This window comes from Saccostrea echinata, unplaced genomic scaffold (assembly GCF_033153115.1).
Source record: "Saccostrea echinata isolate AGI-Se365-2 ecotype Australia unplaced genomic scaffold, CSIRO_AGI_Sech_v1 ptg000001l, whole genome shotgun sequence".
Taxonomy (NCBI): domain Eukaryota; kingdom Metazoa; phylum Mollusca; class Bivalvia; order Ostreida; family Ostreidae; genus Saccostrea; species Saccostrea echinata.
Genome location: NW_026889750.1, coordinates 10683490 through 10706423, shown reverse-complemented (window position 1 = coordinate 10706423; position 22934 = coordinate 10683490). Strand labels below are relative to the sequence as shown.

The window sequence follows — 22934 nt, the reverse complement described above, 5'->3', positions numbered from 1 at the left end:
TTAATAACTTCATGAATATTTTACCAAAATGTATATTTTATTGTTTGTTATGTGTTATATTAGTGTCATAGTTATCACTTTTTAGGTCACCTGAGTCACTCAGGTGACCTATTGCTATCCGTTTTTGTCCGTCGTCGTGCGTCGTCCGTCGTGCGTTAACTTTTGAACATTTTCAACTCCTTCTCTAGAACCGCTCAATGAATTTCAACGAATTTTGGCATATAGCTTCTTTGGGTAAAGGGAAACACAAATTGTGAATTTCATGGTCTTTGCCCCCCTTGGGCACCAGGGGTGGGGCTAAAACCACCAAAATTGATGCAACCTTAAAAATCTTCTTCTTTACTCCTGGACATCAAGCAGTCAAACTGTTGGCATGATTGTAATAAGCATTGGGCCCTCTACTTAAATTATGAAATTCATGGCCCCAGAGTCAGGGGTTCTGGTGCTAGGGCGGGGTTCTATTGATTATATAGTGAAAATGCATTAATTCTTTCAAAATCTTCTTCTCTGCTCCTGGGTATTATACAAACAAACTAAGTGCATGGTTATGACAAGCATTGATACCTATTCCAAAATTGTGAAATTCATGGCCCCTGGATCAGGGGTTCTGGTGGTGGTGGTGGTGGGGGGGGCTCTATTGATTACATAGTGAAAATGCATTAATTCTTTCAAAATCTTCTTCTCTGCTCCTGAGTATTATACAAACAAACTAAGTGCATGGTTATAACAAGCATTGATGCCTTTTCCAAAATTGTGAAATTCATGGCCCCTGGGTCAGGGGTTCTGGTGTTGGGGGGGGGGGGGCTCTATTGATTATATAGTGAAAAAGCATTAATTCTTTGAAAATCTTTTCTGATCCTGGTTATAAAGTAAACTAAGTGTGTAGTTATGTTGAACAAGAGTGCTTCTTCATGAATCATGACCTCTAAGTCAGATGTTCTGGTGTGAGGATGGGACTCTATTGATAATATAGTGAAAATGCATTAATTCTGTTAAATAATCCCCTCTGCTCCTTAGTGTTGCAGATAAATAAAGTGCATAGTTATGATGAACAATTGTGCTTCTTACAAAATTTTAAAACTTGTGGTCTCCAGGTTTTGATGTTTTTCAGGGGGGGGGGGGGACTATATTTATTAATAAAATGAAAATCTGTTAATTCTTTGAAAATCTTCAGCTAAGTGCATAGTTATGATGGTGAGGGTACCTCTACCAAATTTATGAATTTCATGACCCTGGGACATGGGTTTTAGTGTTAGGGTAGGGGTGTGTTGAATCTGTAGTGAAAATGCATTATTTCTTTGAAAATCTGCTCCTTGGCATATTGAAGGCAAATAGAATTAAAGTTTTAATAAGCAAGGATATTTTTACCAGATTTTTAAACATCAGGACCATTTGGTCAGGTTTTCTGGTCCTAGTCAGGGCTCTATTAATTTGTATTCAACTGAGAGAAGTTATTCGGAACCCTTGGCCATTTACTTTTGATAATTAATCACTGTAAATAATGTATTTGAAAGTTAATAGGATAAGAGAATTATGCAAAAAAAAAAAAAAAAAATTACTGAATAATACAAAAAGTACTTTCATAGTTTTAATGATCAGATAGACAAATAATAAATAGATAAAAATGAGACAAAAATAACTTTAGTTATTAAATGTTCTTCAAAGACCAAGAGAGGCCAGTGTGAGAGGTCACAATGTGGGGTTTAAAGTAGTACAGAGGAACTATTAGTTTGTTAATAGTCTGCATGGTGATAGTGCTAAATGGGGGATAAATTAGAATTTAATATGTGAGTTGTTACTGAATACTAGACTAATTATTTCATTGATTCTGATCATCCTATTTCTCTTGCTTTTGGGCAACAAAACTTCATCTGTCAGTTTATTTTATACTCTATGGATCTTCTAAATTGTTGTACTATACTCAGGTGACCGTTAAGGCCCTTGGGCCTCTTGTTTAAAATCCATTCTATCTAACTGTAAAATTACACCTTTTTTAAAGAAATACAATGTAAATAACGAACCGTATTCCTTCTTTTTCTCTCATTTTTCTGACACTAAAGTTCAAATGTCCTGAGGAATATTCGGTCCCTCTTTTTAAAGGAGCTGTATTCAGAGTGACCCTCAGTCCACTCTGCTCTGCAAGTCTCAATAATATGTATCGTGACATCTGCAGGTGGTCCCCTATCGTAAAGCCATCACATGGTCCAACCTGGTATTCCCACTGCCAAACATCAATTGATAGATTAATGAATATTAATTCTGTAGGTTCTCTCTCTGTCTCATTAAGAAATGATATGAACTTTCTTTAAAACACTTTCAGAAACACTTAATTTTGATACTATAACAATTTTTAATCCTGGCAAAATTTAATAAAAGTGAGTTCCCTAATTTCAATATAAAATAGCAGATTTTACTTTATTTTATTTGAAAACTGTTCATTCTATCTATGGCAAAAATTTTACAGAAGTGAGGAAAGTCCGTACTGTCCCCCGCAAAAAAAAAAAAAAAAAAAAAAAAAAAAAAAAGAGGGAAAAAAGTGGAAATTTTAAACATGAGATGTGAATTATAAATGTTCAAATCATTAAACATAAAAGCAATAATTATGTGCTTGAAATATTCTCATTGAATTTCACATAAATGAAAAAAGTTAAAGATTTGCCTTACATTTCATATATGAAAGACTTCAAGATACATGTATATGGATTGTAAATATTTTCCTAGAAGGTATAGTACATGTAACACGTACTGCATGAACAAAGAAAGAAAACTCTCGTTTGTGTTTACATGATTTATTTTCAATTGTTACATCAATGTATCCTTGCACTGCCTTTCTTATGTAGAGTTTATGGCCATAAGTGAGTCAACATTTCATTTTTCCCTAGATAAGTCTTTAAAAACTTATTTCATAAAAACTACAGGGGTCATTTCTCTAATTGCTTCTTAAATAGACACAATTCTAATTTTCTTTTCCTCACATGAATTAAAAGCACAGTGTAATGCATTGATCATTCAGAATAATTTATGAAATCATCAAATAAAATTTTAACTTTATATACTTTAAAATACTTTATATCTTAACCAAATTTGAAGTTATGCTAAAACACTTTAAAGAATTCTTCATTTTGTGATGTAATATCATTTAAATGAGCAATACATAATGCTGCAACAATTTATTATTGACATTTTTTTATGTACAGTTTACATTTTAAGTACCAGTCCGCGTAAAAATCAGACAAAAGGCGATTCATGGGGGTTCTCAGAATTCGATGATTTTCCACACATAGATTTCTCTTGCGCTATGATCCATGAATGTTAAATGAAAAATATTTTGGATCATGGTTACTATGGAAACCTGGTCAAAGTAATTTCCTTAGCAACCAGCCAATTTTTCCATGTGAAGGGACAAAAAATTACTTATCTTTAAAGCCTGAAATTGTATATAAAAACTTTAACAATTATTCTTATTTACTGGTATAATAAAGACACACACTTTAGGTGTTTAAACAACACAAGACATAGATATTTTATTCAAAGGTAGTACTGTGGTAGACATTAGAATATATACATGTTTTTGCATTTTTGCTGACTCAGCATTTTCCTCAATTTTGGCAATATTGAAAGTCAATTTAAAATTAATACCAAGCAAATACAGCTGTTGTGTTTATTTCACATAAAAGGGGAGGACTCCCTCTTTTAGACTCTAACTTCGAAAACGCGGGTTTTTTGAAAAATCCTATCCGTTGCCTAGCAACAATGTTGGATGTTTTGATAAAGAAAAAGTGAAAAATGGTAAAGAGTTGAGTCAAAAATCTTATAAATTGTTATGTTTTTGCTGCAGATACAATTTTTCAAGTAATAGAAAATAATTCTCATTTATTTTAAAAATGAATCAATAATTCATAATTATTTATCTCCATGGCAACAGCAAGTTTTCCATAGCAACAATGCAAAAAGGGTTATTTTGGGCATTTTTGTATAGAGTTATAATGGAAACGAATAGATAATTATTCTTAAAATTGCAATTTAGCTGTTGTCAATTTAATATGGGTCTGATAAAAGTAAATTTTACTTAATTAACCCATAGCAACAATTCTGAATACCTATAGCTAGCAACCAATTTTGTAACCACTTTACCCTTTTACATACAGGCATTTTTTTTTTGTTTGGGAAGCTGAAGTAAGATTTTCCAAAAAGGCCTTCTGAATGAAAAATGAACACAAATATATACAAGTAGTATGTTTCAAAATATCTTTGTTGATGAAAAGATTCCATAGAATAAATAACTCTTGGGTTGCCATGGTAACAAGTTCCACACTGGCCAGAAAACAAACTTTTTGTTTGCGAAATACTTGGCCCCAGTTGTTGCTTATTATTCAAATTGGCAAAACTAACTGGTTATACAAGTAGCTTTAGCATACCTGTTTAGCATACCTGTTTCTTCAGATAGTATATTTTTTAATGATTACAGAGGATATAGTACGCGTACCTTAAATTAATGTAGCTTAGCTACCATTCCATATGAAAGATAAGGGCTCTCATAAAGCTTTGTTAAATTTTACACGTAAGAATCTCAAAGAATTTTTGTGAAAAGATTTCTCTTACGGTTGAAACTCATGGCAAGATTTTTTTTTCTTTGCTGAAAATGTCTATTGGAGATTTTTTTGCATCATTCTATATAGTGAAAAGGTCACTCATCCAGTACTTATGCATGCTTGCTGTACCTTGAAATGGAAGAAGACATTTAGATATCACTATTTTCTAGTATTTACAAACCAGTCTTTAAAACGATAGGTGAGCTAGCGCTGTAGCCATCATGAAACACAGACGTAGATATCAGAATCATTGGAATTTTAATTTGCTGAATCGAATGATCATCAATAAGAAGGCACGGTGGTGAACTGGTGTAGTGAATGGGGGGGGGGGGCCTCAATTCAGAATGGTGAATTCTAGAGTGGGCTTCACAATGACACAACTAAATGACTCTGCTTTAAGCATTCTGTAGTTTACTGTAATTTCAATCTGGGGTGAAAAATAAAACAACAATAGAACCAATGGGCACCTAGTTTAAAATATTCCAGTGCGGTACCGTTTTGCGCAATCGCATCTTCTTGGGTCTTTCCGGCAAGCTCGAAAAAAAATATCCTAGGTTATATTTCTGAACTTGCCAGAATGATCAAGTGAGTTAGTAAAAGCTAGGTATTTATTATAATTTTAGAAATGACTGATCTCTTCAGTCTTGATATTATAATATCCAGGAATTGAATGAAAAGGGTGAAGATTAGTAATATAGGAGTAATATCTAATAATATCTAAGTAACTGTTACTTTATATACATTTTTGTATAGATTATAACAGGTAAGACAATAAGACAGGGAACTTCAGCTCATGTGTATTTTCTGCTGATATAACGGAATTTACATGGTACAGTAGTATTACTAGAATGCAGTACCGTGATGCCGAGGATGCGTATACGAATAAAAAAGACTAATTGCTAGCGCTTGCTTGAGAGCGCTAGCAACTGAAAAAGATAGCTCCTTAATAGCGAGGCGATATAAGTTCCTTGCAGCATATCTGTAGCTCGCTGGCCTGAAAAAAAATTGGGATGATGATTCCAGTCTTTTTTTTTCAATATTTCCCCCACAGAACTACATAAGTTCCATATGCACTGTTCACTACATTACTCCCTCACAGTGCATATGTAACGAAAATTTACTTACGGAAATATATGTTTGATTATTTGTTGGTTTGATAATTATATGAAAAGCGATACCAGGTATCTATTTATGTACAGTCAATTTTCCAATATGCATTTTAATTTCTTCTGAATCATTTTTTTAGGAGAGAGAAGTGTGTTATTTTGTAGTAAAAGAAACCAAAAGGCCCACATTGCTTACTTGAGCACATTTGCTTGGAAAAAGCAGAAATCATATCAATATCGAAAAGTTTATGGGCGACAAACTTAAATTTACACTACCTCAGGATGCTTCCATTTCAATATTAGTAATCATGGTTTTGTTGTTTCTGAGGGGAAGAATTTTCAATATTTTTTCCCTAAATATATTCTTAAGTAAAAATTTGACCCCCTGTTGTGGCCCTGAACTACCCTTGGATGTCATTAAATCTACACTATGTAAGGATATTTCTGTACTAATATGACTAATAATGGCATTGCTGTTCTAAAGAAAAAAAAAATTTAAGATTATTTCCTATATACATGTATTCCTATGTAAAATGTTGGGCCCCTGTTGTGTCTTCGCCCCACCCCAATCGGTCATTATTTGAAGAAACTTGAATCTACACTACCTGAGGATACTTCTCTATCAATATGTCTAATAATGGCTTAGTTGTTCTTGAGAAGATTTTTTTAAGATACATGTACATGTATTTCCTATATATTCCTAAAGTAAACTTTTACCCCCTGTTGTGACCCTGCCCTACCCACAGGGGTAATGATTGGAATAAAACTGAATCTACACTACCTGAGGATACTTTTATGACTAATCATGGTTTTACTGTTCTTGAGAAGAAGACTTTTAAAGACAGTTACTCTACATTCATACGTAAAACTTTGACCCCTTCTTGTGGCCCTGCCCTACCCCCGGTGGTTATGATATGGACAATCTTGAATTTAGAATACCTAATGAAGACTTCACAGTTTCATTTTTCCTTGTCCAGTGGTTCATGAGAGCAAGATTTTTAAAAGATGCCACCAAATTTTCCCGAATTCTTGATTATCTCCCCTTGAAAAGGGCATTGCAATTCCTGTGAACAAACTTAAATCCCATTTACCCAAGGATGCTTTGTGGCAAGTTTGGTTGAAATTGGCCTAGTGGTTCTTGAGAAGTCGACTCAGGTGAGCCAAAAAATAATAAAGACATTTATTATATTATGACTCTGTATTTTTAATTAAATGTTAAATATATTTCTTTGTTATATAAACATAGTCTGCGATGTTACAACATTTTAGAATTATCTTAAGAATCTCCTAAGTATATCCAAGTAAGCCCATTCCTAAGGGAGCTTCTGGGTCTATCTTATAAGATCTGTCTTAGGACCATCTGAAGTTTTGTCCTCAAATATCTCTTAAGTTACTAAGTGGTTCATGAGAAGATCCTTTCCTATATATTTCCATATTAAACTTTGATCGTACAGTAAGGCCTCATCCTACCCCCAACCCTCTCCCTCGGAGTCGTTTTTAAACAATTTTATTTGAATGTACACTACCCAAGGATGCGTCCATATAAGTTTCGTATATTCTAGCTGGCCTAGTGGTTCTTGAGATGAATTTTACACTGATGAAAAATGTTTTTTGGACTTTGAGAAAATTATACAGCGTAAAGACGGATACTTGAAATCAACTAATTAATCTTTAATATAGGGAGTGTGCCTTTTTTTATCTAGGAAAAATCTTCAAAAACAATGAAGTAACAAAAACGAAAATAGCTTTTATTTACTCAAATACAGAATACATGTACATACACATTGTAAAGTCTTCAGCTACTCTTTCTAAGTCTAATATAATGTTTCGAATACTTATTTTAAATTATAAAATATAGTGCAGATTACAAATTATTCTATTTTATGTCAAATGGTGGGTCAGTCTAACTAAACAAAAGTACCCTGAAATTAGGGTGCAGTGTAAAGAGCGTCCTTAAATGATGACATAAAATTTTCATTCATTAGCTCACCTGAGCTGAAAGCTCAAGTGAGTTTTTCTGATCACATTTTGTCTGTAGTCCGTCTGCCTGTCCATCCGTCGGTAAACTTTTCACATTTCCAACTTCTTCTCCAGAACCACTGGGCCAATTTTAACCAAACTTGCCACAAAGCATCCTTGGGTAAAGGGGATTCAAGTTTGTTCAAATGAAGGGCCACGGCTTCATTCAAGGGGAGATAATTCAGAAATAGTGAAAATTTGGTGGCATATCTTAAAAATCTTCTTCTCCAGAACCAATGGCCCAAAAAAGTTGAAACTTATAGGAAACCTTTGTTATATAGTGTAGATTCAAGTTTATTCAAATCATGACCCCTGGGGGTAGGATGGGGCGACAATGGGGGATCAATGTTTTCTATAGCAATATATAGGAAAAAAACTTTAAAAATCTTCTTCTCAAGAACAGCAAAGCCATGATTTGTTATATTGATATGGAAGCATCCTAGCTATTGTAGATTCAAGTTTGTTCAAATCAAGACCCCCGGGGGTTGGATGGGGTCACAATGGGGGATCAAAGTTTTACATAGAAATATATAGGAAAATATCTTTAAAAATCTTCAAGAACAGCAAAGCCATGATTTGTCATATTGATATGGAACCTCAGGTATTGTAGATTCAAGTTTCCTCAAATCATGACCCCTGGGGTTTGGGTGGGGCCACAATGGGGGATCAGAATTTTACATATGAATATTTAGGGAAAAACTTTAAAAATCTTCTTCTCAAGAACAGCAAAGCCTTCTTTAGTCATATTGATATGGAAGCATCCTCAGATAGTGTAGATTTAAGTTTGTTCAAATCATGATCCCCGGAGGGTAGGGTAGGGTCACAATGGGGGATCAAAGTTTTGCATTGAAATATATAGGAAAAAAATCTTTAAAAATCTTCTTTTCAAGAACAGCAAAACATTGTTCAGTCATATTGATATGGAAGCATCCTCAGATAGTGTAGATTTAAATTTGTTCAAATCATGACCCCTGGGGTTAGGGTGGGGCCACAATGGGGGTACAAAGTTTTACATAGGAATATCTAGGAAAAAACTTTAAAAATTTTCTTCTCAAGAACAGCAAAGCCTTGTTTAGTCATATTGATATGCAAGCATCCTCAGGTAGCATAGATTCAAATTTGTTCAAATCATGACCCCTGGGGGTAGGGTGGGGCCACAAGGAGGGATCAAGTTTTACATAGAAATATAGGAAAAATTCTTTGTCTCAATAAGGCAAAGCCATGTTTAGTCATATTGATATGGAAGCATCATCGGGTAGTGTAGATTAAATTTTGTTCCACTAATTACCCCTGGGGGTAGGGAGGGGCAACAATGGGGTATCAAATTTTTACAAAGGAGTATATAGGAAAAAATCTTTTAAAATCCCCTACCGAAGAACAGCAAAACCATTTGTTATATTGATATGGAAGCATCCTCAGGTAGTTTAAAATTCAAGCCACCACCCCCCTGTAAACTTTTCAATACTGAATTGATTTGTGCTTTGTCCTAGCCATTGTGTTCAGGTGAGCGATGTGGCCCATGGGCCTCTTGTTTTTATTATCTCACCCTTAAAGAGGGTGTGGCCCTTCATTTTACCAAACTCGATTATCCTTTATCCAATGATACTTTTTGGGAAGTTTGGGTACAATGGTTCTTAAGAAGTTACAAATGTGAAAAGTTTACAGACAAACAGACAGGCAGGTACCAAACAAAATGTAATCAGAAAAGCATTCATACACCACTGAAGTTTCTAGAATGTAATGCTGTAGTATTTTTTAATAAATAATTTTAAAATGATGAATTAATCTCAATTAAAATAAGTTTTTCTCCCCAAACATTAAAAAATTTCAAAATTTGATTATATTACACAGTTGCTAAGCAACATTAACTTCAAAGTGTATCCATGGTAACCATAAAAACATACAGTTTCTTAAATTATGAATGCTAAAGTTTCCCGAGTGTTTTGCTTATTTCAATGCAAGCAAAAGGTATGAATACTGAAAGCCAAAATTTCAAATAAAATATTTTGGTCACAGATAGTTTGCTTTCTGGCCATTGTGCAACATGTTGCCATGGCAACTCAAGTATTATTTGATTATGGAATCTTGTCAGACATACAAACTTTTTGATACATAATGATATTGTATCTTAAGGTATCTATTTTTCATTTAGAATGTTTTTTTTTTTTGAAAATCTCATTTCAGCTCTTAAAATTTAGCCCCAAAAATGACTGAATGTAAAAGGATATTGTGGTTACAAAAGTGGTTGATAAATGTTCAGATTTGTTGCCATGGGTTAATAAAGTACAAAAATACTTTATCAGACCCATATTAAATTGACAGTTCTGCCAAATTGTATTTTAAAGAAAAATTATCTATTTGTATCTATTATAACTCTATACAAAAATGCCAAAAAATAACCCTTTTTGCATTGTTGCTATGGAAAACTTACTGTTGCCATGGAGATAAATAAATATAAATTATTGATTAATTTTTTAAATAAATAAGAGTTATTTTCTATTACTTGAAAAATTGTATCTACAACTAAAAGATAACAATTTATAAGATTTTTGACTCAACTCTTTACCATTTTTCACTTTTTCTTTATCAAAACATCCAACATTGTTGCTAGGCAACGGATAGGATTTTTCAAAAAACCCGCGTTTTCGAAGTTAGAGTTTAAAAGAGGGAGTCCTCCCCTTTTATGTGAAATAAACATAACAGCTGTATTAGCTTGGTATTAATTTTAAATTGACTTTCAATATTGTCAAAATTGAGGAAAATGCTGAGTCAGCAAAAATGCAAAAACATGTATATATTCTAATGTCTACCACAGTACTACCTTTGAATAAAATATCAATGTCTTGTGTTGTTTAAACACCTAAATTGTGTGTCTTTATTATACCAGTAAATAAGAATAATTGTTGAAGTTTTTATATATAATTTCAGGTTTTAAAAATAAGTGATTTTTTGTCTTTTCACATGGAAAAATTGGCTGGTTGCTAAGGAAATTACTTTGACCAGGTTTCCATAGTAACCATGATCCAAAACATTTTTCATTTAACATTCATGGATCATAGTGCAAGAGAAATCTATGTGTGGAAAATCATTGAATTCTGAGAACCTCAATGAATCACTTAAATATTACTTTTGTCTGATTTTTACGCGGACTGGTACTTAATACGATGTACAGTATACTGAGAAAATAATAGGATGACACACTTGTGGCCACTTTCTATATGAAGGACTCAGACTGATGAAAATATGTTCCAGCTTCACAACAACAGGAACAACAACAGAAACAACATGAGGGTATTCACCAAAAGTACATAGTAAAGCACCCAGCTGGGATAATTCCTATTGACGTAGGGGTTGTAAAAAGTATATTTACTTACTGTACCACCAACAAAATTAAGATAACATTTTCCAAAAAGACAAAATGTCACGCTCTATGACAACGAAATAATTTCGAGAAATGTGAGTAATGGAATACAATGAAAAAGAGATGATTTCAGAAAGTATGCAATATGTTTTATACACAGAATGCAGAGAAGGACATTTGCTGTAATTGAAGCCAAAGGTGAACCAACAAAGTAAGAACTACATGATATTCTACAATGAAATCGAAAATATTCATGTCACAGGCGGTGAAAAATCAAGTCTCAACCTGGACTCGAACCCAGGGCCTCTGGTGTACCGTGTCAGTGCTCTAACCACTGAGCTACTGATACCCGATATATTGGCTGACTTTCACGCACCTGTGAAACCGGTGACACATTCCAACTCTTTGTAGAAATTCGTCCTTGAATTCTAGGAGTTAAGAAAATGCTGTAAGGCATGTTCCAAGGGAATAGTGGGTATTTATACGTTTGGCGCCAAATGTCATATGCGGTGAAAAATCAAATCTCAACCGGGACTCGAACCCAGGGCCTCTGGCGTTCTGTGCCAGCGCTCTAACCACTGAGCTACTGAGACCCGATATATTGACTGACTTTCACGCAACTGTGAACCCGGTGACATTCATAAAATCATAACCACTATTCTCTACTTTTACATAATTTGTTAAAAAATCAAATTGCTATTAATTTTGAAACGGAATTTTCTTTTTCCGTTGTTAGCTCACCTGAGCCAATGGCTCAAGTGAGTTTTTCTCATCTTTTCCTTCCATATGTCTGTATTTCCGTCTGTCTTAAACTTTTCACATTTTTGACTTCTTCTCTACAACTATTTAACCCATTTCAACCAAACTGGTCAAAATGCATCCTTGGATGAAAGGAATTTAAATTTGTTCAAATGAATTCGAAGGGCCATACTATCTTGAAAAGGGAGATAATCAAAAAAGGGCAAAAACCATAAATATATAAGCTGGGTGTGTAACAAACATTTCAAGAACCATTGGGTCTGAAGGGATGAAACTAATGGTGTAGATTCAAGTTTGTTCAAATCAAGATTCCGGTGTTAGGTCGGGAATGCACCACCATCTTTTTCTTTATAACAACAGGGCCACAGTGGGTCATATTAATATGCAAACATCCTTAAGTGATGTAAATTAAAATAGTTCAAATTACGGGCCTCGGAGGTAAGATGAGGTCACAGTAGGAGACCAAACTTTGAGATTGAAATATACTAGAAAAAAAATTTTAGACTGAGGATAAGAAATCATATAATGCATCCTTAAAAACAATTCTCTTCAGAACTGAAAGGCCAAGTGATATTTAAGCAGCACAGTGTCGTGTGGATTCCAGCTCGAATAAATCATATCTTCTTGTTAGATTTCGCAGTAAGAGGGGTCAAAACATCTTCTTGCCAGTGTGACTCAAGTTTACGTTTAGGCCCACAGGCCTCTTGTTTTTCTTTCTGTTTTTCTCTTCGTTTCTTTTCTTTGTTTTTTTTTCTTTCTTTTTATTTTGTTTCCATTAGTCGTATCTTAAATGTACTTACCTAAAGTTCATACTGATAGTTTAAAAATCAACCTTTGTTTGGCAGATATACTCAGTGTACCTGGGATGGTCCGTTCTCCCGTACAGCTCCATGCACATTAACCCCTGCATAGATACAAGCTTGTAGGTGTTTTACAGACAAATCCCTCTCCACACCGATGTTTTTATCATGTTCATGTCCGACAGCGTAGAACGGGACTGTAATTAATAAATATATGTACATGTAAAAAAAAAAAGCTAACATATAGCAACATTATACCCCCCCCCCCCAACTCATAAGTATTGACCCAAAAAAAAAAAAAAAAAAAACTGTGAAAAATTTTAAAACATCGACCAAATTTCTATTACAAATTTGCATTGCAAAGCAAAATAATTTTTTTTTTCCATGTAAGGATTTTGAACTCAAAGGCTATACTTTAACCCAGTTCAAGTTCAATCCAAGATAGTGGTAAAATGTTAATAAAATATAAACGTTTTAATATGCAAACTGTTCAGAGGTACATATACAATACAAATACATAACATAAAATGAACAAGCATTCTGAGAGTATTGCATTAGCAATACTAGTCCCCTACCGGCAAGTGTAATCTGGTTCCCGTTAAGAATTGAAAATGCCATAATTCCGTCAAAAATTAATAAAGCGGGACGACATGCAAACTTGATCTATAACTAATCAAGGTAAAGCTACATACCAAAAATCAGCTCAATATCTACAAGCGTTTAGAAGAAAATTGCGGAAAACCCTTAAAAATTGAAAAGGCCGTAATTCCGTCAAAAATCAATGAAGCGGAACGAAATGCAAACTTGATCTGTAACTCATCAAGATACACTCACATACCAAAAATCAGCTCAATATCTGCAAGCGTTTAGGAAAAAAGTGCGGAAAACCAAGTGGGACAGACTTACAGACAGACAGAGGGACAGACAGACAGACGGACAGACAGACAGACAGACAGACAGACAGACGGACGGACAGACTCAGAGGAAACCTATAGTCCCCTCCGGTTTCACCGGTAGGGGACTAATAAAAGTAAGAAAAAGAAAAAAATTCAAGGAGGACAGTCAGCATTATATTTTTTTTGTATAAACATACATATTTTTTTCTAAGGATTTTTTTTTTCGTTTTAGATTGTCATTAATTACATTTTTCAAAACTTAACAGCTTACTCATTTCTTTATAGTTTTAGAATATATAGAGGTACATACAAAGGCTAGAATAGTCATATTTTATAGGGTCGTAGCTGACCGGGAGTCCGTCATCATTTACCACGTAATATTCTTGTTCAAATCCAAACCACGGGTCATGAGGCTCCTTCGGCCTGTGTCCTGTTGTCGGATCATATTGTAGTCTGTTTAATGTTTCTGTTAATTTGACCCTTGTGTTAATATCTAGAAGAAAAAAATAATAATATGAAAATCATTTTTTTCCCTTAAGATGTTCACACAAGCTATAATTTTTTTTTTTTTTACAAGTTTATCAGTTTCATGTAACTGCTATGAAGTAATATAAATGCAACATACTCACTAATTGTTAATTTCTTACCTGCTGGTTTGTCCATCGTCAGCCACAAGTCACAGAGAACTAACTTATGGGGACTGCTTAAAAACGGGTTTTCAAACATGGCTACCGGTTTCATGATCATTACAGTAAATTCTTTTCTATTTGCATCATTCCAGTTGTATGTATCATTTAACGGACATTCTAGGGATAGAAATGGAGAATAACAGGATGATCAAACATGTTTTTTGAGACTGTGATGACTCTCTAAAAATGGTTTAAGTTGGATGAAAAATTCTTTTCTTAAAAGAAAATGGGGGCGTATTTGTCATGTCATCTGCAAGAATCGTGTTAACGAATCATTCATAGTGTAAATGTTCAGTCAAGCAGACGATTTGATTGGCTGACCACAGCTGGGCAGACTTTTCGAAAGTGACGCACATAAGAAAATAGTATATTCCACTGTAATACCCCCCCCCCTCCCGAAAAAAAAATTAAGTCTACTTATTTTAACAGTTACGGTATCCTAGTACCACTTCACATAATTAATAAACAGCCTGAAGATAAAAGGGCATATTGAAATGCAGATGTATTAAAATTTTAGTGAGTGGGAAGAATTACTTTCGTTCTCAGTACAACAGAATAAAGTGTAACGTTATTCTAAAATTTGATAGATCAGTAGATAAAATCAAACTGGCAAACGACTCGAGCTTATAAAAAATATAAACGTTCCATGCGAGGATCGAACCAAAACGTCGATTTCTCATCGTCATGGACGGATAAAATATTCATGTACCACTGTGCTATCGTTGAAATATGCTAAAAAGGTTTTTACAACGACAATGAAGCAGCGCAGCTACACAAAGTTTTTTTTTTTTTTTTTTTTTTTTTTTTTTGAAAAAGTTCAATTGTAGGGTTTCTGGGTCTTTTCTTCATTTCTTTTTACAAATGTTTGCGCGTTTCTTTTGAGTTAAAATGACTCAAATAACGTTTTAAAATCTTAGAGAGATGACCCAGATATAGAAAAGTTATATATAAGAACGTGTTTATAAAATGCAATATTTTGTACTACATGACGCGTCTATCCATGTTTCAAGTCAAAACACACAATCGGGAATATATTTCTCTTTCTTATACACAGAAACCCAGTAGAATGTCAATATACCGGTATCATAATGTGTCTATGAATTTTTCACTTTTTAAGTGCACCCAGATTCCTGCCGAATCCAATCAAATGCGTCCTCATTCTTTTATGTTTATAAAAATTATTCTATTTAATTTTTTTCTTACCTTTTGCTGACGTTGGTTCAGTGTTTACCACTTTCATCTTGGACATGAACTGGAAGTTGGTTTGATTTGTGAAAACGTACTCTAGAATAACACGTTTTGTAGATCCTGGAGTAGCTGGAGGATTGAGGAAATGGAAGCTCATTTTGGTTTCTATCTGTCAGGCTACAAAATGTGCATCTACATGTAATTTACAAACTATGAGAATCGTAATGAGTGACAATTTAAGATTTCTTTTATAAATTTAGATAAGAAGGATGAATAAATGGCTAGAATAATCAAAGTTATGTACATTCATTTTCTGCATTATAGAATTACAAGTGGATCTTTAAAAAGGAAGTGGGGGGAATTATTTGAAAGAGGAGAAATATTCTTAAATCGTTAAAATCACATCATATTTTATCAAACAGTTGCTAGTATCAAAACTATTACACTGTCTCTTTCATATATCCCTTTCCAATTACATTGAATGGCTTCATCATGTACTTTTTGCTCTAGGTGAAACTAAAATTAGAAAACGTAATACGTGCTTTGAAATGCCCAATTATTATCGTTTAATTAACTGTTAAGCTGAATATTTATATCACAAAAGAGCTGTCGTATATTGTCCCAGTGTAAAAGTAAGTCGTCGATTGTAAAAGTCAGCGCTTCTCGCAAAAGTCCACTACTGACTACTACTAAAGCAAACAGAAATTAAACGAAGCTTCCAACTTTTACCTTCCGTGTAGGTTAAGTATTGTTTAAACGTAAAAAAAAACATCTATATCTTCATTTTATTCTTACCTTACCATGCAAAGTCGATGAATTCTTTTCTGTCTGTGTAACAAAAATCGGCACCGTGTAATTCATGGACTGGAGGCATGGAGTGGAGTTATGGAGTGGAGTTTGGAGTTAAATTTTGGAGTCTAAGATTTTTTTTTAAGAAACATGAATGGGAAAAGATGTTCAAGAAATTGCATTACTGTGAAAGTTTTTCATTCTTTTTTGTACTATTGTTGGATGTTTCAAGTCTTTTTACTTAAAGATTGACAATTCACAGCTACTATGACCTATTAAACTTTGTAAGTTTCTGAAGTATTTGTAACTTGAGAAAATTACATCAGTATTGAATAGACAGACATGATACTGACAAGATAACCCCTGTTCTTTGAAAATGTTTGGAAACTGTTGAACATAATTAATCAACAGATATAGTCGGTCTAACTGGTTGTTTAAATACAGTTTAATTCGACGTGTTAACAAACCTGTCAAGAGCTATTAGACTAAACAGTATAATGCAATTTTTCAATATTACACTCACCTATTCATTACCTTCCATGTAAAATTATAAAAATAAATGAAAATTAGTTTTAAAATAGGTTTCCCACTTTATTCCACTACTATATGGTGTACTAAAAGGTTCACTCACTCCCTTACTTCCTTGCATTAAAAGCGACATAGCGAGTACCATACTAATCTCACTTTTCCTTGGGTTGTCGCTCCCTCACCCTCAGAAACAACAAATAAACTATGGGTCATATCACCCTTCAAGTAGAAAGCAATGTGTTAATTGTTTTTACTCCAATCTTAATTAAACATTGAATAAACTGTTATTTTTCTAATTGATAGTGAGAGTTTGTAAGATTACATTGGCTCCTAGAGAAAGGTCAGAATTCTCACACCCATGCGAAATGAGAAACAATGGAATGCGATTCTGCTAAAAATAACGAATGATCTTAAAATGTCAACCAAGGGGGACAACTTGTGCTTTTGACTTCATTTTGTTAGATGACAGATGCAGAGTGAAATGAAAACATCTAACTTAGGTCAGATTTATCAGCGACCTGCACAACTATCTCGCACTGATAAATCATAATATCATGACAGATTTAATTAATACAATACTATTAACTGAGAGAAATGCTTACTCAGTTTTTGCTTCCAATAATAAATTTGTCATCAAATGATACCTTCAGTGATAAACTAATTGAATGTATTTCCGCTGGGGTACTCTATAATGGTCCAAATTTCAATGTTAGTACTCTGACAAAAAAGAATCAACTGTTACAGATCATTAGCTTTTTACTATAATCACAATGTACAAGACAGTCTTGTGATTTAGTAATTCAGGTAATATTACAATTGAAATTTAATGTCCACGTTATAAAAGATTTATTTATTGATAAAAAATGTATAAATATGTTATTTAATGTTTTGTTTTTTCTCCGATTATGTATATAACAATTAGTTAATAATTTGAGGTGATCTCTCTCTTACCAGTTAATTATGTACTTTTTAGCTGTTGATATCTAATTAAATCTGTCAATTCTTTATGGGTTCGTAATATCAGATCACTGATAAATATGACCTAAGTTAGATGTTTTAATTTCATCCAGCATCTATTTCTATCAAAATTCAATCAAGGCAAAAGCTGCCCCTTGGTTGAAATTTGAGGTCATTGGTTATTTTTTTTTTATTCCGTTGTTCCTCATTTTTTGTTTAATGTTTTACACATACCCTACATTTAGAGATGTTAACCATTTAATGTTGGTGTATGTGACCTACTGTTGAATTAACTTAGTTCTCCACAGAGTAGTATGCATGTACCGGGGTATTAAAATCATTGCATTCTATGGGAGGTTATATAAATGTTATCATCCTTAACTAGTATCACAGTGCATTCCTTCCCATTAACTTCTGAACTGATAAAATTGTGAGTCACCAATGTATTGTATTCATATTACAGTATCAGTATTATTTATTTAAGTTAATGTATGTGAATTATTGATAATCTTTTCTTAATTAGAGTCTCATTTTAAGATACTAAAATGATGGTTCTAAATCTAAAGTAAATTATATAGAGAGAAAAATAATCTATAATATTCTAATGTGGATTACATGGATGTGAACAAATGTCAAAAATCAAACGGCTTGGTGTAAAATGCTGAGGATGGAGGCTCCAAAATGGAGTGTAACAAAGTGCAAGGGGTGGAGCCTCCTGTGTCAATTTAAAAAATGCTTATTTTATCTTTCATTCAGTTTAGGACCCTAAAACCTAATTAAATCTGTCAAGACTTCATGAGTAACTGTACGTGGGATAGCAGCGAGGGACATAAATCTTACCAATGTTAAATGTTTCCCTTTCACTCAGCATCTGTTATCGAACAAAATTTAAATCAAAAGCACGGAATGTATGGCTCTATTGTTTCTGATGTATAAAGGTCATTTTTTGACTGAATCTCATTTTGTTGTTTCTCAATTGTTTCTCATTTTTTGGAGAAAAGAAAATGACAACAATGAACTAAGTGTTAATTATGTTATTGTTTCTGTTTCATTCAGCCTCTGTTATCTTAAAAAATTTAAATCAAAGCAGACCTGTACCCCTTGTTGACATGTGAAGGTCATAAATTGCTTCATTGTTTCCAAGCTGTTTCTCATTACATACTCCAAAAGATATCGTCAAATGTTCTAAACAAAATTGACTTTTGGCATAAAATAAATTCATTCAGTCAACTTGAAAGGAATTATCTTTTTATTGTTTGGATAATATGACATTTTTATAAGTTCTTATGGAAAATAAGAAATTGAGTTGACAGATTTCTATAAGCAAGAGCTAAAATTTGAACAAGATTCTCCACCCCTTGCACCACCTGACTAAAGAAGCTCCACCCCTTGCACTTTCTGACACTCCATTTTGGAGACTCCATCCTCCGCATTTTACACCAAGCCAAATCAAACAACCTTTGTAACAATATATTAACCTACATTGTTAAGCTGTCTGGTCAAAAACCTATAAAAGTTTTAGCAGACGTAACAAAGATGTGACAGAAAGTTAAATTTAGTTCAAGGAGTTTTATCACCTTCCAATTTATATGTGTTGAAGCTATGGTGATCATTATTTATGTACCAGTTAAATTTGATACAACATAGAATAAACTGTCACTGTTTTAGATTACACACTATTTGACAATGAGGGTGAAATTGATACCCATGACCTTATCTGAAAGGATTTGCGGGAATTTGATGCATGCACTGTACGTCCCACATATTCATTTTATCAGAATCTGTCAAGAGTTATTTATACAAGAGGATGCAGGCAGTGTTTTGCGATTATAACAGACCTATTTATTCGGCACCGTGTAATTCATGGACTGGAGGCATGGAATGGAGTTATGGAGTGGAGTTTGGAGTGGAATTTGGAGTCAAATTTTGGAGTCTAAGATTTTTTTTCAAAATATGAATGGAAAAAGATGTTCAAGAAATTGCATTAGTATGAAAGTATTCTTTTTCGTATATTTGTTTGCTGTTTCTTGTCTTGTAACTAAACAGATTGACAATTCATAGGTACTATGACTTAATTAAAATTTGTAAGTTTCCTGAAACTTAAGTATTTGTAACTTTAAAAATTACATCAGTATTGAATAAACAGACATGATGCTGACAAGATAACCCCTGTTCTTTAAAAATATCTGGAAACTGTTGAATATAATTAATCAACAGATATAGTCGGTTTTACTGATTGTTTTAGTATAGTTTAATTCGACGTGTTAACAAACCTGTCAAGAGGTATTAGGTTCAGTGTTTAAAGCAATTTATAAGAACGCTTTTTTTCAGTATATACACTCACCTATTCATTACCTTCCATGTTATAAAACCAAAACAAGAAATATTATCAGTTTTAAAATATGTTTCACACTTTTTACCACTATTATATGTTGTACTAAAAGGTTCACTCACTCCCTTGCTTCAGCGACATAGCAATTACCATATTAATCTCTCCCTTTTCCTTGGGTTGTCACTCCCTCACCCTCAAAAACAACAAATCAACTATGGGTTATATCACACTTCAAGTGAAAGCAATGTGTTAATTAGTTTGTTTTTACTCCAGTTTATCTTTATTAAACATTGAATAAATTGTCAGTTTTCTAATTGATAATGAAAGCTATGTAAGACTACACTGGCTCATAGAGAAAAGCCAGAATCCTCACACCCAGTTTCAGAGATGCTGATTAAACTTTGAACGATGACCATTTAATTTTGGAGTATGTGATCTCGTGTGAATTAATTTGAACAGCATGCATACATTAAAATTACATGTATTGCATTCTTTAGGAGTTTATATAAATATTATCATCCCTTAAGTAGCATCACAGTGCATTCCTTCCCATTAACTTCTAAATTGATAAAAATTGTGAGTCACCAATGTATTGTAATTTAATTATATTACAGTATCATAATATTAATTAATTATTTAAATGTTTATGCATTATTGATAATCTTTTTTTTAAATTCAAATTTTAAGATACAAAATTGATGGTTTCAAATCTACAGTAAATTATATAGAGAGAAAAATCATCAATCTTATTCTACAAACAACCTTGTAACAATAATTATATTAACCTACATTGTTCAGCTGTGTGGTCAAAAACCTATAAAAGTTTTAGCAGACATAACAAAGATGTGACAGAAAGCTAAAATTTAGTTCAAATGGTTTTATCACCTTCCAATTATGTGTTGAAAGCTATGGTGATCATTATTTATGTAACAGTTAAATTTGATTAAAACATAGAATAAACTGTCACTGTTATAGATAACACACTTTCTGACAATGAGAGTGAAATTAATACCCACGACCTTATCTGAAAGAATATGCGGGAAGTTGATGCAGCCACTGTATGTCCCACATAATCTGCCAAGAGTTATTTATACCAGAGCATGCAGGTAGTGTTAGGCAATTATAATAGACCCATTTATTCACATTAGTATGCTATTCATTAAAGTACAAATTCATTTTCAAGGAAAAAGATTTAAGTTCAAGAGTTGGACCAGAAGATTAATCTGTCTAAATAAAAATTAACATTAATATTAATCCTGAGATTTAGGTAATAGATAATGTGATTTTCAACTGACTTGTTCTAACAATCAATGACTTAAATGAATATTTGTTATTATCTCAAATCCTAGAATATAAGCTTTCAAATATGACTGATACAATATCTTTCACAAGTATAAATTTGGTTGTGAAAAAAAGCTCTAATTGATATTACTAAGAAATTTGATTAATGATTATTATGAAAAATCGTCAAAATTGATATTTTTTAATAATTCAAATAAATATTTTAAAAAAAAAAAGCATACCACTAGTCTACTTCATAATATTTTTATGCCCCGCCATTAATATGGCTGGGGCATATAGAGTTTGACATGTCTGTCTTCCGTCCTTCTTTCCTTCTTTCAAGCTTTGCATTTAGCTCAGTTTCAGATATTTTTCAAGATATTTTTTTATAAAACTTCATATGTTGATAGGTATTGGTGAAAGCTTTTCAATTGTGTAAACATTTTTTGACTTTGACTTTTCCTTTGACCTTGACCTTTTCTTAAATTAGTGTTTAGCTCAGTTTTAAAGAAACCATTTAAGATATGTTTATCAAATTTAATATGCTGATACTTATTAGTGAGGGCTATTCAACTGCGTGAAATCTTTTAACCTTGCACTTTCCTGTGACCTTGACCTCACTTTTCTTTAATTTGCATTTTGCTTAGTCTTAAAAAACATTTAAGATATTTTTATGAAAACTTATGTACTTATACATAATTTGGTGAAAATTTATCATCTATATCCAATTTTTTTAGAATTCAATTTTAAAGAAACTATAGAGGTTTCTTTAAGAAAGAAGATGTTCGCTTCAAACTTCATACACTAATATAAATTTTCATGTTGCATTACTAATATACACTAGACGGGGCATTCATGTCCTATGGAAATACTCCTAGTTTTAAATTACTGAAATATAAACTAAAATGTTCATCTACACTTTTCCAAGGAACACACGCATCACTTCTAATAGCAACACGGGAATATAATAAAACTAAAGAGTTGTCACCTGAAGAATTTTGTATCATTATTCTATACATCAGTAAGACAGATTAAATCTCATATTTATACCAAGATTGATCAATGTAAAGCTCACATTCAATAACTCTTATTTTGGGGGTATTACAAGAAAGAATATATTTGCTTAAACAATCGGAAAATTTCAGGCCAAAGGAGCAGGAAAATACCTTAAAATGGATTATGGAGTATCAAACGGGCATGAATGACACCATCTAAAAAAGATGAAAGAAATATCATTTGTCTGTTTTTGAGCAGATTTTAAGGTGATTCAACAAGATACCCGTAATCTAATTTTAGTAACAGGAGTTATGTTAAACGTTGCAATAGCTGGTGCTTTATAGCAACATGGGAATATAATAAGACTACAGAGTTGTCACCTGAAGAATTTTGTTCTAAATAGCAAAAATCAAATTTTAAAAATAAAACCAGACTCCAAAATTTGACTCCAAACTCCACTCCAGACTCCACTCCATAACTCCACTCCATGCCTCCAGTCCATGAATTACACGGTGCCTATTTATTCACGCTATTCATTAAAAGTACACTAATTATGGGTAATCCATTTTTTGAGGAAAAAAATGCTTTTAAGAGTTGGACCAGAAGATTAACCTGTCTAAATAAAAAATAACATGAATATA

At 32.9% G+C, this 22934-nt stretch overlaps 1 non-coding gene and 1 pseudogene across 1 annotated transcript; both read right to left on the bottom strand.

Moving 5' to 3' along the window:
- LOC133185177 (uncharacterized) overlaps window positions 1–22934 on the bottom strand; it is a 47428-nt pseudogene that overhangs the window by 604 nt on the left and 23890 nt on the right.
- Window positions 11599–11671, bottom strand: Trnas-aga (transfer RNA serine (anticodon AGA)). Its single transcript has one exon. It is a non-coding gene; the product is annotated as a tRNA-Ser (tRNA).